Raw genomic sequence first — 18,717 nt, forward strand, 5'->3', positions numbered from 1 at the left:
CTCAGAACTGAAGACATACTGTAAGGTAGGGTGAAAAACACTGCCACTGTCTTATGAATTCACCATAGATGAGGTAATTCACAAAGCAGGTCACTGTAATTCATAGACTACTTCCCCTCTTCCTCCCTCCTCCTGGCCAGGTGTCATTTTCTAGAACAGAGCTCACTTAGCAGGGGGAACCAAACTCTGGTCAAACTGAGCAGGACCATCTTAAGTCAGTGTCATATATTATTGGCTCAATGTTTTGTTGTTGCTGAAACTGATTATTCATTAAAATTAGCCAGATTTTAGAGTCAAATCAGCAGGAACAGGACATGAAAAGAAAGAAACAATGATTCCAAGTTGAAAACACCAGGCAGAAATATACCCTTTTATTTTGTTCAGTAAAAAGTGAAGTTGGTGATTCTTAAGGTAAAAATACAGTGTTTCCCACTTGAAGAAAAACCAAACTTATACAACTAGATAAGTTAGAGAGTAATGTTTTTAATTATAAAAGGATTTTGCTTTTTACAGTGATTCATCCTATGGCCCCAGCTTCCTAGAAGAATTTAAAGTACTATTTAATCTCCCCCACAAAAATTCATATGCCACTTTTAAAAACAGATGTATGACATTTGACTTTATTTCAACATAAATAAAACACAGAGCACCAGATTCTTGACCTAAAATCCCTTTCCTGAAGTATGGAAGCCTTGAAATTCCATCATATTTACTCACTCATTCAAAAACATACTGTTCAAGCCCTAATGCGTGGCAGGCATTGTGTTAATCCTGAGACTGGATCCTGATCTCTTGATGCTTTTTTCTTCCCCATGGCTTCCATTCTCGCTGTGTCCCATGTACTGGGTGCAACTGTGTGTCTGATGCTCTGGAAAAGGGGGTAATCATATTAGGATGACAAGTAATGCCCTTCAAGAAGAGAATTGAAGTCAAAGTTACAGTAAACAGTCAAAATAAACTTTAAGCCTGAGGTTGAGGAACTTTTACTCATGGAGATTGGCCAAAAGCTATGGCTTCTGAAGCACAGTCCTTGGACCAGCAGCACTGGTATCATCTGTGACTTCTCTAGGAAGGCACTGGTATCATCTGTGACTTCTCTAGGAAAGCTCACTCCTGGGCTCTGCCTCTGACCTGCTGAGTCATGTCTGGCAATGGGGTTCAAGAAATTGTTTCAGCAATATTCCGGGTGCTTTTTATGCACGTTAAAGTGTGAGAACCACTGCCCTGAAGTTAATCAGGTCTCGTCTGGGCAAAGCCCCTTAAGAGTCTTCTTTCAAATTCTATCACCCATTGCGTTCTTTTACAAGCCCATGATAATCTCTAGTTCCATGTTCAAAGTCAAACCAGTATCTTGGTTTAGCAAGTCACTTCTGCAAAGTTCCAAGTCAGGGAGAAAAATAGCAAATTCTCTGTGATAATCAAAAGGGAAAATATTTGGACAGGTAATTTTGGGAGCCAGCTATGGATCGCTATGTACAATAATGGAGTTGAGCAATTAGGTTTGGAAAGCCAAGCACAGAAAATAATTAACCCACAAAGTAATCATCTTGTAAGTCCCAAAGCTAATGATTAAAATAAACCTGAAACAAATGATTGTTTAACTTTTAAGCTGTGCTTGTTTTAGCCACAGTGTACTTCAGGTGTGAGCTCCCGGGAATTCTTCCTGCCTGCCGAGATTGGCTTTGGGACAAGGGCATGTGTCCATTCTCCTGCCTCTCCTTCCCTGGGGAAGGTTGCTTGAGTATCACAAAATACCACTGCAGCGTGGGTGGAGGAGGTTGTCTGGGCTGTTCAGCCCTGCTCGGCACCAGGGTGCCTCAAGCCCCCGAATTTAGTCTGCAGCTGTGGTGGGCTTCAGCCATATTGAATCCTATATAACCTTGGAGGCTGGGTTGCAAGCTTCGTCTTTATGCAGCTTGCTTTGCACTTTCATTGGTGGTTTATTATTGCAAAGCATGTTGCTCCCCTCCCCCCACTCTCTTCTCCACCCAAAGAAGTGAATTAATAACTAGAAAACAAGACAGAAATGAGATCTAGAAGGGCCTGAGCTTCTGAATGTCACTGTGAGCAAACAGCAGTGGAGAGAAAAGGTTCCTTTCCATCTTTATGTGCAGTGCTGTCTGTGCATTGACTTGTTTCCTGACACATGAGCCATGGCTTGAAAGGAATTCAGGCCCCAGCAAATTTTGCATTGCGCTTCAATGTGGCCTCTGGGATTGAATAAGGGCAAATCTATTATACTGTTGCCATGGAGACCCTGGCACAACTGCTGATAAAGAGTGTCTGATGTTTGGTAGGCCTCGTAGCATGGTACATACCATTTAAAGGATGGTGTGTGTGTGTGTGTGTGTGTGTGTGTGTGTGTGTGTGCAGTGACTGGGGGAGGTGGGGTGGAAAGCAGGGTGTAGTGGGGAAGGAAGGAAGGAGAGGCTGGTTTGGCATATCATGAAGGAATGTTCTGTGTTTTTACAAAGAATTTGTAAATACTTTCTTGCCTCTAAAAAATTAATTCTGCCTTCTAAGAATCTACACGTTAAACAGATGGGGGCAGCAGAAGATCCACAGACTTTCCCCTTGGTCTAGCAAAATTAGTCTTTAATTCCTCTGAAAGAGAATTGAGCTAATACAATAAAAGTGAAAATGCGCTCTTTTGCGTCCTTTGATGAATGCTGCCTCCATTCAGCTGTCTGTCTGAGGATCAATAGTAGGTTTGTGAGGATCGCCAGCGCTTGCTAAGCGGGCTAGCAAGATGATGGATTTTAATCATTAAAATGATTTTATAAGCACGAAACAAAGAAGGCTGACGGCCCTCTCCCGTGCATAATCTCGGTTTTTTGCTGTTATTGATTCTGCCAGCCCTAAATTCCCTTCCTGTCTTGAAGGCAAATCTCACCCTCCCCAAATTCCATCCCACACAACCATTTCTGGCTCCAAGTGATCAGTAATGGGCAACTTGAATTTTTTTTTTTTTATTGGTGCCCTTTCCCCATGAGCCCCAGACCCAGGGAAGGATGGCACATCCAGGCCCAGCCCAGCCTTCTGGCTGGCGAGGTTGGAGGCGAGGCGTCTCAGGCAGAATCACCTACAGTAAGCAAGCTGTAGAGTGAGCAGCTCTAACAATGGGAGGCCGGGCGATCTGCGACAGTTGATAGGATTATTATTATTACAGAGCGCAAAAAGCTTCTGCTTTCTTTTCTGCTGCTTTGCAGACCTCATAAGGCCTCTCTGTGATTTCTGCATAGTTAATTTGTCAGTTTATAAATTACCACATTATGTTAACGCTGAATGCTTCAAAACACAAATATATGCACAGAGGGCTTGAATATTTGAAGTGTTTTAGTACTATGGGGAAATAATTTTGTTGTCAAGCTGTGGCAGATATAGAACTGCTAGGGGATACATGGCCATTTCATCAGGACTGTGTCGATGATGGCCTGTGAACATCCAAGGGGGAAAATCATCTTTTATCACTATTGTGTACCGTGCTGGTCCAGATGGAGGATAAAACATGCATGAGTTGCCCGCAGCTCTGAAAATAATTATACTCATTTGCCAGAAATGTAGAAAGTGCATCCAACCAAGTTACCACCCATCATAGTGACACTCCGTTTGCATACTGATGAAGTTTAAAGCCAGAGACAATGGCGTTGGTATCAATAGCGAGGGGGGGGGGGCTGGGCACCACCAGTGCCGTAGGATTAATAGCGCCATCATTTTATATTATGCAGCATTTCACTTATGCTGCATATCAAAAGACTACTGCCTCTGAGGTTCACCTCACTGTTTATAAGATTACAGTTTGCTTTAAGACTCCAAACATTAGCATGGATTCTTTTCAGCTTCCACAAATGAATGCAAAAATATCTGTTCGATAAAGTGCCTAGAATGTAATTACGGGTAAATATGTTTGGATGCCATTATGAGTGCCTGCATGTGTGTATATGTGTTTGTGAGTGTGGGTGGTGTATACATACCCACATGCACACGCGTGATTTTGGAAGACTGCAATGGAATAGAAGATAATATGCGCATGCTAAGTCCTGGTGCTACTGCAGAGTAATTGATGAATGGGTTTTTAAAATGTAGAAAGAGAATGAATACAAGTAGCACCCAAGAGAATAATTCTTTATATTGCAATCAGCTCAGTTTATATGTACTTGCTTTAATCGTAGAGATCAGCAATAAAAAACATAGACTTGGTTATTTAATCCTTACTGAGTAAAAGAGAATGTCTTATAATGACCCTCTAAAATATTACAAAATATTAAATTATTTCGGTATGCCTCTCATTTTTAGACAACCGTAAAATAATCAGTGCAGCCAATACCAGAAGATTAACAGATTTCTTTACACTTTTGAATCCTGCAAACGTACATGTATGAACTAGGAAGAGACACTTTTCTCATGGAACTCTGAATTCTCATAGGTGTTTTACGGTTTGAAAATGGCCCAATCATGATGTTGTCATAACGCTTATTTTTAAGTAATGATTTTAATTAAACCCTCTAAAAAGGAAACAATTCTGTACCTCTCTTATATGGGCTGTACTCTGATGATTACACGCGTGCACTTTCCCATTTTACTCTGGTGTCATGGGGGCAAGGATAACAATTTCCATCTCATCACAGGAGAGAGAGACTATACTTTACTCTGCCCAAGACTTCAGTGAAATCAGAGGAAGAATTTTACACTATAAAATTACAATAAAATAGCTGAGGAAAAAGCATGGTTTCAACCGAAGTGGACCAAAGACAACAGCGTAATGCAAGATACCACAGAATATTTTTATACAGCAACAAATAGAGATTTTTTTCCCAGCTAACTGGGGCAGACTGGACCAATAAATTTTTTTTTTACAGGTTTTCCAGTTCTCTTTCCCTCAGAATGGCCTTTGAAACATGAAGGGAACAGGGCATTCACACAGCTCAACAATGAGTGGTTGAGCGAGAATGAGGCATGTGAGCCTGGACCTGGAAGGACGTGAGTAGGTGGCAGGATATATTTGTGGTAAATTGAGCACAGAAAGAAGCAGATTTACAGAATGCTGCTTCTCCCTTCCCTCTCCTAGGATAGCACATTGGCTATGATGAGAATGCCATTGGGATAATACCATTGTGAGTCCAAAACTTCTGAGAAAAACAGGGGATGCACTTATTTAAAGTTCACTGAGACATTAGTTCAGTCTTCTGGTTTTCAGAACTGTTGTTACTGATCAGTTTTTACATGTCTGAAGTTCTTCTCATGGTCTCAGGTCTCAAAGGAAACCCAATGAACAAAGAGACAGACAGACACATGCACAAACATGAGACTTTGTCAAGAAGGTACGCATGATAGGAATGGGCATTTAGAGAATGCTTTGCCATGTGGCAGATGTGAATGAGTGAATGAGTATATGTGTGTGTGTGTGTGCATATATACACCTTATTTTAAAGATGTATGTATCTTTACTTGTTATAAAATTCAAACTATCAGTAAATTAGAGTGATTTGGACACAAGTCTGACTCCTAAGGCTGCGCTAATTGTATCCATCAATGTATACCAGGCTTTCAAGTGTCTATCAGAAATACGTAAGGAACTAAGTGCCATGACATGGAGCAGGTAATGCCTCTCTGTTGATGAAAGAATGAAGTGTGAAAAAGGAAAAAATATCAATAAATGATCTTGATAATAACAGCAATCAAATATTTGAATGCTAATAGCCCTGTCAGCAAAGAAGCAATCAGTATCTTTTGGTGACAACACACTTTGGGGGATAAATAAATCTGGGAATAAATTTCCCTACACACTACAGGTCAAGATGTGAAGCTCCAAACTGTCTTGTTGAATTCAAACAGTGTCTTCTGTTTCTTTACCCTATTGACAGTCTTCACTGTGTCACAGAAGGTATTAAAAACAAAAAAGGGGGGGGCGCCTGGGTGGCGCAGTCGGTTGAGCGTCCGACTTCAGCCAGGTCACGATCTCGCGGTCCATGAGTTCGAGCCCCGCGTTGGGCTCTGGGCTGATGGCTCAGAGCCTGGAGCCTGTTTCCGATTCTGTGTCTCCCTCTCTCTCTGCCCCTCCCCCGTTCATGCTCTGTCTCTCTCTGTCCCAAAAATAAATAAATGTTGAAAAAAAAATTAAAAAAAAAAACAAAAAAAAAAAAAACAAAAACAAAAACAAAAAAGGGGCTCTTCCTCTGCCTCTTCCCCTATTATTTCTAAACAAATCAGTCTTTTTTTTTTTAATGTTTACTTATTTTGAAAGAGAGAGAGAGAGAGAGAGCAAGAACAAGGTGGGAAGGGACAGAGAGAGAGGGAAAGAGAGAATCCCAAGCAGGCTCTGCACTGTCAGCACAGAGCCTGATGAGGGGCTAGATCTCATGAACTGTGAGATCATGACCTGAGCGGAAATCAAGGTTGGGTGCTTACCCAACTGAGCCATGCAGGCGCCCCCTGAATAATTCAGTCCTAAACTCAGTCGATACAGAGCAAAGTTGGCATCTACTCCAAAAGAAGGAGGGAAGCCACAGTAGTCCAGAGTGGGTGGCAGAGCCTGAGTGCACTAAGGCTGGTAGAGAGTAGAAGACTAGCTTGGCATAGGGCATCGGAGCCTGAGCAAGGTAACGTGTGCTCATGCAGGGAACTGGCCCAGTATTAGGGTTGCAGGCTGTCTGTGCAGAGAGTGGACTAGGTATGTGACAGAGTCCACCTGAGGAGAGGAAGGTAATGGAAAGAAATTCTGCTTGGTTATATACGGGAGTATTGATCAGATAAGTATAAGTATATTAAGGATAATGAGAGCCAAATTATTCTTTGTTGGAGAAGAGAGTTATAAACATGGAAAGGGAGAAAATGAGAACAAACTTTGTGGTCTTGGTTTGGAACTGGACCTATCAGTGTGATGCATGGTTTTCAGTATATATAAAGAGATACAGAAATATATATATATAGTCATTAGCTCTGTCTGCTGTGATCACCTGGCAACAGCAACAATCCAATAGTGATGAGCACACTTACTGCCCAGATAATCGTTTCTTTCCCCCCCCCCCCAGATCATCGTTTCTAATACCATTCTCCACTAAAAGGCAACAGGACTCCTTGGAGAAATGGCCAATTCCAGAGTTAGGGCCTAGAAAATGCAAAATGATGCTGGAGTGTCTTCTTTTTCAGGAAAGTCAACTGAGGCACAAAGAGGTTCAGGAACTTGCCCAAGTCACACATCTAATAAAATTGCTATTGAATTATATGTGGTTGAGACAACTCCAAAAGGGAAAAAATTAACATCTAGAATAGTTCTGCACTCAAATGTCTTTACATTCTATCTCCTTCCTTAAAGAAAACACAAAGTGGAAATCAGAGATGATGGATTCTGACTTAGGTATATGCAATAAAAACACGTGGAACTCTAATTGGGAGATCAAGTTGCAAAGAAAAACTGTCAAATAAAATGTTTTAAGTATCTACATAACATTTTTTAGGGCTTTCCCATTTTGACAAACTTTAGTTTTGTCAAACTCCCAGCCCTAATCACCTGGAATAACTTCCATCGCCACTTGGTAACGTCTGTTGCTACATACAACAAAGTCAGTGAGCACACAAGGCAATTTTGGCAGGCCGTCAATGATGTGGATGGGAACCCAAGAGTTTTCTGAGTTCTGCCACCCCATAGTTGTGAAACCTTGTCAGAATCCTTAACCACTTTGTGTTTGGGTTTCTCTATTAAGTAAGAGACTTGGACCAGAGAAGAGATTCCAGTGACTTGTCACATGTGTCTGTTTTTCTCACACTGAGGGGGCTGAATAAGCCTTAAGAAATGTATCCAGTGGTCACTTTTAGGCTAATATGCCCTGTCACATTGATAGGTTGTGTCCCAGCCAAGATGGCTGATTAGCTAATCAGGTCCTCCAGCTCTTGAGTGGACCTCAGGCCTGGATGGCTGTCAAATGGCCATATGTAAATGATGAATGAAATGACACGCTGAAGATTACAACTCTGACCCACCAGCCTAGGTTGTTAAGATAAGTCAGTGTGGGTCTCCTTTCCCACCTCCCACCCTTCTTAGATTAAAATCCTGTCCTGTCCTTTCTCTCTTTCTCTCTTCTCCTCCCCCAATTTGGAAAATGTATTAATGCTTTCATCTCACTGAGATGGCTGGGAATACTATGAACGCTATTGTATCTCATAGTCTATTGATTTATAGAGGTTTGTGTTTTTTGTTTTTGTTTTTTTTTTTTTAGAATTAACTTTTTAAAAATCTGAAACAATTACAGACTTACAGGAAAGTTGCAAGTGCAGTATATAGAACTTTTTTCTTGAACCATTTGAAATACACAGTATTTCAAACACTGTGAAATACACAGTGTTTGGATGATCAGGCTGGCAATTATATTTTCTAAATCACAAGATTGTTATGAGGATTAAGTGACTTAATATATGTAGGCCAAATAATGCTTCACCCCTTAATCCAATATAGAAAGGTAGAAAACTAGAAAGAACTTGTGGGGTTGGTTTGGAAGTGGAAATATCAGTGTGGCTGGTGGTTTTCAATATATTAGATATAGAAATATAGGTGTAACATATGTTCCTTAGCTCTGTCCACTATGGGAAACAAAAGTGGTAAGTATACTACCAGTGCCAGGATCTTGGTTTCTAATGCCATGCCTCACTGAAAGGACTTTAGGACTCCTTGGAGAAATGGCCGATTCCTGGGTTGGGTCAGGGAAAGTACAAGAGGAGTTCGAAACATCATGTGCTTCAAAAGCAAGGAAGTGCTCAAAGACTGATGGGGATATATCAAGCCAGTTTGAGGGAGATGTCATTGGCAGAATTGATGGCATTGAAGTAACTATATTAATAGATCATAACCCATGAATAAAACTATGCGTCCTTATGGAGACAAAGAAGGAATGAATGGATTGAAAGTTGGATGAGGGCCAGGGTATTTACCTAGTTTCAAAGTATCTCCTTATAAAATACTTAACTACAAAGGACAAAAAGAGCAGCCTTACAGTGTAAAAGTCTTTCAGATTCCCCCTTAATCAAGTGATTCAAGTGAATGCCATCAGTAGTGGGACAATTAAAAATCGCAATATCTGATAAAATGCATCCAAAGGAACACAGCATCACTTTGTCACTTGTATGATACTCCTGAATAAAAGAATGAGGAAACATTGGATAAATTCATAATGAGGAACATTCTACAAAAGAACTGGGCTGTAATCTTCAAAATTGTCAAGGTCATGAAAGTCAAGAAAATATTACAGACTTATTCCAGATTAAAGACGACTGAAGAGATATGGCAGTTAATTGCAATGTATGGTTTAAAACTGGATTCTTCTACTATAAAGGACATTATTGGAACAACTGTCAAAACTTGAATGGGATCTGAGGATTTGGTGGTGGTAACGTACCAATGTGAATTTTCTGATTTTGATGGTTACCTTGCGGTTATATAGCAGAATGTCCTTGTTTGTAAGCAATGAATGTCCTAATTCCTGAACTTGTGAGTATGTCACCTTACCTGAAAATGAGATTTTGCAGATCTGATTAAGTTAGTAGTTTGAGATGGGAGATCATAAGGAATTATGCAGGTGGAACCTTATAAGGGAAAGAAGGAAGCAGGAGAGTCACAATCACAGAAGGAGATGTGTCTATTGAAGCAGAGGTTGTAGTGATATGACTCATGGAAGGAGGAATGAGCCAAGAAATGTGGGCAGCCTCCAGAAGCTAGAAAAAAACAAAGAAAGGATTCTCCCCTAGAGCCTCCAGGAGGAATGCAGCCCTGCTGACACCTGGATTTTAGTCCATTAAGACCCATTTTAGAATTACTGTTCTTATTCCACAACAGTGAGAGAATACATCTGTGTTCTTTTAAGCCACTAAATTTGTAACCATTTGTTACAGCAGCAATAGGGAACTAATACAGTACCTATGGAATACTTGGAACAGTACCTGGCACATAATCAGCATAGTCACTTGTTTCTTTTTGTTGTTGTCATTCAGTCTTTTCAAAGCATTTGATTTAGTTTTCATAGGATTAAGAACTCTGTTTTTTGTACTCAGGTTTGTTGGTTTACACCATATTTGATACCATCACACATCTATAACCTGTATAGGTTGGCGAATAAAGAGAATGGACTCTTTGTTCAGTCTGCTGCCTGGTCTCCACTTGCCCCTCCAGTTATGTCCTGTGGTGGTCTCTGGAGGCTGATCAAATGGACTGTATCATGGGCTTTCTTGCCTTTGGCTTCCATTGTTATCTACAGATACAGTGGGCAGAAGATCGAGGGGAGGAGGAAGAGCAAAATCAGGGTGATGTCTCCTCACCTCCTGCCCTGCTGGCCCTTGGCCAGCAGTGGCTGCCTTCTTCTTCTGAAGGCCATTGTTCCTGTTGGATGGGCCCTTCTATGATTGTTTTGGTCTCTGGTACTTCTTGCTCTTGCTCTTTCAGGACTAGGTTGGTAATGGCTGCCCATTGTTGGTAGCCCAGGTACTTCATCTTCTGTTTTTGACAATGCCAATGTAAGTTCATTGAACTTTCCTCAGTCATCCACTTTGTGTGCACCATACTGTGTGTGTCGTGACTGACACAGAAAATACCCATATGTTTCCACAGCAGAGAACACAAATGCCCAGGAATGCTGTCAGGAAGGTCCTTGAGTGGCTTAGTAGCCATAAGTAGTCAGGACTCCATGGGCACACAGAAAGAATGGAAAGCATTGGTCTAGCTAGGACCCTTGTCAATAGCCTCCAGCCAAGGGCCACCAGGAACACGCATGTAGTAGAACAAGTTGATTTTAGTACTTGTTTCAGTGAAGGAGAAAGCACATTATGGGACCTATGGTGGCATCTCGGCAAGGAGGTGCTGGAAAGGACTGACAGGATGTTGGGTTGTCTTGGGTGATTTGTGGGAGGATTTAAGGAAGCAGGGATTTGCTCTGGCTTGGATGCTATGACGAAGCAGGAGTAATTCTATGATTGTGTACTCAATAAATTTTAACTGTAAGGAGGCCAGAATATACTAAGGATAAAGCTATAATTGGTAAAGTAGCATCAGGCACTCATATTAACTAGGAGTGGTGGGGGCGGGGGATCTTTGGTATTTTGTAGTTTGAGCATTATTCTTGGTTTTGTCTGTGTTAGATATGATGACAGAGTGATCTTGTTTTAGTCTTGATACACCTTGGTCACAGAATGGCCTTGTCTGATGTTGATTTTCTGTGAAATTATTTTTGTTCACTAGGAGAACACCAGGGCCTAGCAATCAGTGCCAGGACAGCTTCTAGCAACATCCATATGGGAATCAGGGAATACTTTTCTCTTTCTCACCTTGTGTCATGAAGACTGAAGTCTGATCTGCATTGAATCACCCATGCAGCTTATTAAAATATAGATCTTAGGACTCTGCCCCCAGATCTATTGAATTAATGTCTAGGGGTAGGGCTTGGAAGTCTGTATTTCTAATTAGCATGATGCATCATTCTTATGTACACCAGAATCTAAAGCCTACTGGTCTAAAAGAGAGGTATCACAAACCAAGTTTATAAGCTGAGATTTGTGGTAACAGTTCTCAGTGTGAGACATCAAGAGCCAAACAAAGTGTATGTTTAAATTTTCATTAGCATCAAGTTCCAGCCCTTTGGAATTACAGGATTTTCACTCAGTGGAACCAGCCTTTGAATTTACAAGGTTATCTGTTCTTATACCTTGTGTGCCAGTTTTAGAAAAACCTCAACTAAGGAGGTCAACCTGTAAGTGACAGAAGAGAAGGGGCTGATCATCTATTACCATAAATCAATAAAAGGTAGACACCAGTAGAAAGGCTGCTGCCAGAGAAAAAAATCCAACAACATTGAGGAATTGCTTCCAAAGTCAGTGAGAACATTCACAAGGATAAAGCACAATTCCAGAGGCAGAGCTTTTCAAGATGCATAACTGAAATCCCATTTAACAAGGCAAACTACAGATCAGAAATGAGATGCCTTAACCGTAAAACGTCTAGTAAAATTACTGCAAATAGAAACACAAAAATCTTCTTCACAGGAAAATTCTCAAGAAAGAATACAAAGAAAGCAGAAATGAATAAGTTAATTTATTCTAAAACCACAACTAGGAAGATATTTGGCCTTCTCAAGAGTCAGAGAAGGACTACCAAAGTCTAACTAAGAAAGAGCCTAACGAACTTTCAATCCGATTTTGAGGCATTAGCGAGATTTCCCTATTAAGATGACAGGGGCAAGGAGACTTGAGGCTCAGACACGGCCACCAAGTCTAGATCAGAACATTTTATGTTCCCATTGAATTTTCCTGCTCTTCGGATGTAGAAGAACTGAGCTCACCACAATCAAATAACCCCACCAAAGCTTTCCTAATAGGAAGTTAGGAAATGAGTCTTCTTAGCCTGAATAATGTGTTTTGTCTTAAAGTCTATTTTGTCTGTAATCTCCACAGGCAGAGAGTCTGCATCTATAGCTCATTACCATTATTCTGATGATAATGTTACGTCTCATCAATTACTTGGGAGGAAGGTCAAATTTAGCAGCCAAATCTCCCCTTTGGTGAGACCATCAAGAATATATCTATCACCTCCCTTCCCAAGATCTACATGCCCTGCAAAAGCATCTATGCCCATATTCTCTTTCCCCTCCCTCCTCCCTCCCTCTCCTCCCTCTCCACCTCCTGTTTCTGTCACAGTATTACCAGTTACAAAATCTTGCCGGATTTAAGCCCTGATTCATTTATTCCTTTTCACTTTCGTTTCAGAAAGGTCAAGCAAGGATGGTTGAAAAAATCATGGAGACATAAGAAAGGGGAAGAACCTGCATGTAAGAGAGAAGATACTGTGTGACTTTGTAAATAGATATTGGAAATTAGAGGTAGGTGGTTCTCTTAGAATTTTAGTCCACGTGGAGGAACTTTTTGATTGAGACTATGATTATATAAGCCATACCACTGAGATTTATTTTAATTAAAGGAAAGAAAAATTTCTCAGCCAAGCAAACAAAACAAAAAGACAAAACAGTGAATATGTGTGTGTGTGCTCATATATATAATATATATATAATATATATATATATATATATATTATATATATATATCTCAAAAATTGTTTCACTTTCATAGTAAACTCACCTGGAAAATCTACCTTGATGCATGCATCTTTGACAATTGGCTCAGGCTTTAGATTTTTTTAAAATGAAAGTTCAGCTCAATCCCACAATTCATTTACTCAACTTTACTTCCTAGAATTTTAAGCAAGAGTTCAACCTCACAAACACAGCTATACTTGGCAAACAAACGTAAAGAGATTAAAAGGACCTGTTTAATCACTTTTCAGAGCCTTTATCAGCACCATGCTCTAACCAACTGAGCCAATCGGCTTCAGAGCATTTATAAATTAAACTTGCTTCTGAATAGTTAGGGTTAAATTGGTTCAAAAAGCACTCTCTTAAATTTGACTTTTTCTTTTGAGGTACTAAGCCTTGTGAAAATGCAAAACTCCTAGGAGATGTAGCATTTTTGGTAGACTGCCACCAACCCCTGAATTTCTTTATCTACTTGGAATCTATACTGTTAAGTGCATGTATATAGATTCAGAACCATCTATATTCCTGGTGATTTTTAAAATAATGACCCTCTTTATCCATAAAAGTGTGTTTGTCCTTAAAGATTAATTTGTTTGATATAATATAGCCACAATGGTATTTTTAAAATAAGAATTTGTTTCATAAATCTTTTCTCATCCCTTACCTTTTTGTCTTTCTGTGCCATTATGTTTAGGTCTTTTATACAACTGAATTTTAATTTCATTCTGAGAATCTCTGTCTTTTAGACATTATGTTCAATCCATTTATATTTATTGTGATTATAGACATTTGGTTTTATTTCCACCGTATTATTTTCTGCTTTCAACCAGTCATACTTTTACTTTGCTTGTTTTCCATTCTACACTTTTTTTTTTTTACAAAGAACTCACATTATATTTATTCATATTATATAAACACTGGAGCTTCACATTCTATCCACCATGTTTCTTAATTACTCTTTCTATTTTATGTCCCTTTATCTTACTATCACTCACAATGACTCACTTTTGGAATGTATTTTTCTTATGTTTACAACTTTAGGTTCTATGGTAGATGTCCTGATTCCTAGAAGGTGACTGCTTCCACCAGGGAACACAGTAGTTGTCCTATTTAAATGTTAAACTAGGATTCAAACTAGGCTGCCACTGGGTCACTTAGAGTTCCTCATGCCAAGAGACCAGTAGTCAAAGAAAGGACACACCAACCTTGCAAGAGTAATTCACATTGATCAGGATACAACTGCTATTATCTAATAAAAAAGAAGAAGAATATGTTTCATATTCATTGAGCAATTGGGACATGTCTTGATACTGTGCTGCCAAACTGGGGTGCTTCATGGAGAAGTGCAATAGACACAACCTCAAAAGGACATGCTGATTAGAAATTTGGGCCTTCATAGCTTCCACCAGTTAAGTTACAAAGAGCATAAGAGATACTAGCCAAGGGTGAGGAGACTTTAGAATAGGTAGTAAAGAAAGGAGATAATGAAAACTGGTTGTACTTTTAAAACTAGTTGCACCAGCAAGGACTGGCATTTATTTCCCTTGTATGATTCCTTAGAAATTGAGACCAACTAGGATCTTGAGGATGCTCTTCCCAGATGAGACACACTTACCACAAAATGCAAGTGGAAATGGATCTTAGCAGCTCAAGTGGAGTAGAGTGGGTGCTGTTGTGTGCTGCTCAGAATCCCCACCTCCCATCTCATTTCAGGAATGAGACATTCATTTGGTGCATGGTGCATTGGCTGCTGCTGGCTCACTCCTGAGTCCCTCTGGGAATCATCTTTGGCCAAAGGGAGCCATCTTTCCCAGGTTTATGACCTTTTCTCAGGGGCAACTTGTGTCCAATGGCTGATTGATGTTGAAATATAAAGGCCCAGTTTTGTTCTCTCAGTTTGGGATATTCTTGAAGATCATCCTAACTCCAAAAATCCTCGTGAGTTCAGCTGGCTGCTCTGTTGCAACTATATCACTGTATCTCCTTCTGCCTAATCCTTTCACTTCCTGAAATGTGTTTCTTAGATTATTCTCCAGTAAACCTTCTGCATGCAAATCTCTATCTAAAAATCTGTTTCTAGGAGATTCTACCCAAGACATCATCTTTTTTCAGATAATACTTCTATTATTGTAGGTTTCTGAGTACCTATTCTGTTTTTGTACCTGTATCTTGAACCATAAACTCACCTTCAGTGGAAACTTTCCTCTGAAAACCCTCTGTGGCCTAAACTGTAGAAATGACATTCCACAGAGATTTTCTGTTCACTTCTGCCAGGTACTCTAGAGATATCACTGTCCCAGGACTAATTTTTATGTAAATTTCTAATCTTGACAATTCCCAAACCATTATAGAAGTGTGCATTCTAACTTTGATACAACATGAGGCAGAGGCCTGAAATTTTATTTTTCTGGGAATGATTTTTTTTTCCTTTTCCATAGCCCAGAACAGTAAACTTTATCTTTTCTCTGTTCAGGTGGGGAAAACTTTTTTCTAGGCCCCTCATTACAGAGTCTACATCCCTTTGAGTATCTCAGCTTCTTCATGAAGGGGTATTAGCTCCCATTCAGTGTCTCATTGAACCCATAACCTCATATCCTGGCTTGACTGTGTATTAAAACCTAAACTAGCATTTGATAACCATCTACGAGGAAGCTTCAGGATCATATCTTGAGCTTCTAGCCCTTAATTTCAGGCACCTTGAAATTTTCATTTAGTTTTTGGAATTTGATATGCATGAATATGATTTTTAATATATTTCCAGAATCTGAAACTGTTGCAAAGTAGCTAAATGTTTCTTGTAGATAGGTGTTAGTAAGAAATGGAAATCATGAAAGTACTGACCTTGGAACTGACATGAAAGAAATGACACAACTGAGAAGGAAATGAAAAAAATCAGATTGTCTCTTTCATGCTCAGGTCAGGCTCTGAGAGCCTAGGCATTAACATGGTAAAAAATTGATCTAGAAACCCAGGGAACTTCAAGTGTCTCCCTAATGGTACTGTGGGTTCTTTGAGGGAAGGAACTGTGTCTTATTTGCTATGGTATTCCTCGCATCTAGTTCATACCTGGCATATAGTAGATTTTCAGGAGATACCTTTTGGCCAAATGAATGAGCCATAAATAAAGCAGTGCTGTGCAAAATGGTGAGATATTTTCAAACACACAAGAATAAAACATAATGTTATATCAACACTGGTCTAAGAAGAATATAAAAAAATAATAGAAAAGGAAAATGTGAACCAAGTTATACTCATTCTTTCCAGTGTTCTTCCAATAAGTATTTATTGAGTGTCCTTGGTTGAATCTGGACTGTGCTAGGCATGGAGAATGTGATAGTGGGAACAGAAGGTCATGGTCTCTGCCCATGTAGAGATCTGGGACATGCAGACTTTAAATGAAAACACTAAAAACAAAAAAATAAGTATAAAGACTTGGGTGGCCAAATGGTATATTAGTCCAGGAAAATCTCTCTCCATTCCTGTTGTCTCAGTGTACTTATTAATAGTACCCCCATTCAGTATCAGAAGTGTCTCAGGTTGTACAGTCATCTTGAGTATGACTGAAAGGTATGTGGTGTTAGCAAAGTGCACAACAGAGAGTCATCTACTCAGAGAGTAGAAGAAAGACAAGACTGACCTGAAAAATGGTAGATGGAACACACGGCATATGTGACTGTGTAGGAGTGCAAGTGGGGAGACCCTGCCAGGCAGATAGAATACCATGTGCAAAGCAGGGTACATCGGGGAATCAATAGGAGGCTTGTCTGGCTAGAATATCAAGGGCAAGAGGTAACATTGAAAGATAGATGGCATCAGACCATGTGGGCCTGTGGAATTTTATGTATTTTGGAATTTTGTTAAGGGGTAACTTTAATCAAGGATGGAGTTGGGGGAAGTAGGGAATTTAGCATTTTGAAAGATTCCCTTTGGCTGCAGTGTGGAGAATAGATTTATGAAATTTCAGGAAGCTAGTTGGAAAGCTACTGCACTAGTCCAGTTAAGACATGATAGTAGCTTGAAATAGAATGGTGGTAGAAATGAAAAGAATTAAATGGATTTGAGATGAATCTAGAAGGCAAAATTAACAGAACTTAAAGATGAATTGGCTATGGAGAGAGGGGAATAGGGACGCATATAGAATAGATTTCTGGCTTATGTACCTGCGATTTACTAAGCTAGGGAATATAGCTAGTATTAAGACTGGCATATGTATCCATCCATGTAGTTACCTCTTCAAGAAACCGGCATTCATTGACACTGGTATATGTCAGGCATTGTGGGTAAAAATAAAGGTGTTTACTATGAAATCTAACCCACAGAGTATAAATACACACATACATGCTTTACCAATTATTGTACTTTCAGCTGTAAGTAATAGAAAACTAGAAAATTCAAGTCAAAATGTGTAAGCAGTGAGAACATTTGTAAGTCCTCAAATGGGGAGCTCCAGGTTGGCTGATTCGGTTGCCTTCATGACATCAAGGATGTTAGTTCTTTGTATCTTTCCACTCTGCTGTTGTTAGTTGACTTTTCCTTGACTAGTACCCTATATGGTTGCATAACTCTTATCCCAGTTCCAAGCACATGTAGCTATGTCAGCGTTCAGCAGCAGCATGATGATTTTGCCCATGTGTCCTTTTTTTTAAGCTGAGAAACCTTTCCTAGAATCCCTCCAATAGATTCCTCCTCACATCTTAGTCATCACAGAATGATCTCTCTGCTTATTCCTAAGCAAGGACTGGTGAGAGAAATAGGATTGCCATGATTTGTCCAGTAAGGTACAAAGCCAAGTAGAAGAGGATGCCTAGTCAAACAAATTTGGGGTTTTGTTTACATGGAGAAAGAACGATGGGGCACCTGGATGGCTCAGTCAGGTAAGTGTCTGACTTTGGCTCAGGTCATGATCTCCTGGTCCATGAGTTTGAGCCACCCCCCCCCCCCCAACCTTCAGGCTCTGTGCTGACAGCTCAGATCCTGGAACCTGCTTTGGATTCTGTGTCTCCCTCTCTCTCTGCCCCTTCTCTGCTCACACTCTGTCTGTCTCTCTCTTTCAAAAATAAACATTAAAAAAAGATAAAAAAGAGAAAGGGCAAAATGACTATTGAGTAAGCAATTGAGGGTGTCTGCCGTACCTATAAAGCAAGGCAGTATTTGTATGGTCTTAGGAATGGTTCACAGTGGTTCAAGAGATTGAAGCAGAAGAAATCACCTTGGATATTGGAGAATAAGAAATGTTTCCAAGGCTGGGGAAGGTTATTAGGTTTATGTCACTCTGAAGGCAGAACCTGAGGTCTGAGATTATAGCACCACTTAAAAGAATACAACATAAATCCATCTTTACCCATTGATCCTCCCAATTCCAGGCATCCTCGTGGCTTTCCTAAGTTCCTCCACAGTCATATAAATACTGTTTCTTATTGTTTCTCAGCTTCACTGACCTGAAAGAAGAAGGGTTGAATGATATTTTGCATAAAATTCTGAAATATTTGTTACTTAGCTCTGGCTCAGTCCAAGCCTGACCTGTTTCTGTCATTACTGCTGGAATAGTTCTCCAGCTCTTGCCAGATTTTGAGTTGTCAGGATAATAATTTATCCATCTTGTTGTCAGATTCACAGCTAGTTTGCCTGACTCTAGGGGAATCTAGATGACTAT

At 39.9% G+C, this 18,717-nt stretch overlaps 1 long non-coding RNA gene across 1 annotated transcript; it reads right to left on the reverse strand.

The window, feature by feature from the left end:
* Window positions 1–598: 598 nt before the first annotated feature.
* LOC123386500 lies at window positions 599–18,505 on the reverse strand. The gene is made up of 2 exons (XR_006600445.1): window positions 18,406–18,505; window positions 599–868 (listed from the first exon to the last, which is right to left on the reverse strand). It is a non-coding gene; the product is annotated as an uncharacterized LOC123386500 (long non-coding RNA).
* Window positions 18,506–18,717: the final 212 nt, after the last annotated feature.

The sequence above is a fragment of the Felis catus genome, chromosome A1 (assembly GCF_018350175.1).
Source record: "Felis catus isolate Fca126 chromosome A1, F.catus_Fca126_mat1.0, whole genome shotgun sequence".
NCBI lineage: Eukaryota > Metazoa > Chordata > Mammalia > Carnivora > Felidae > Felis > Felis catus.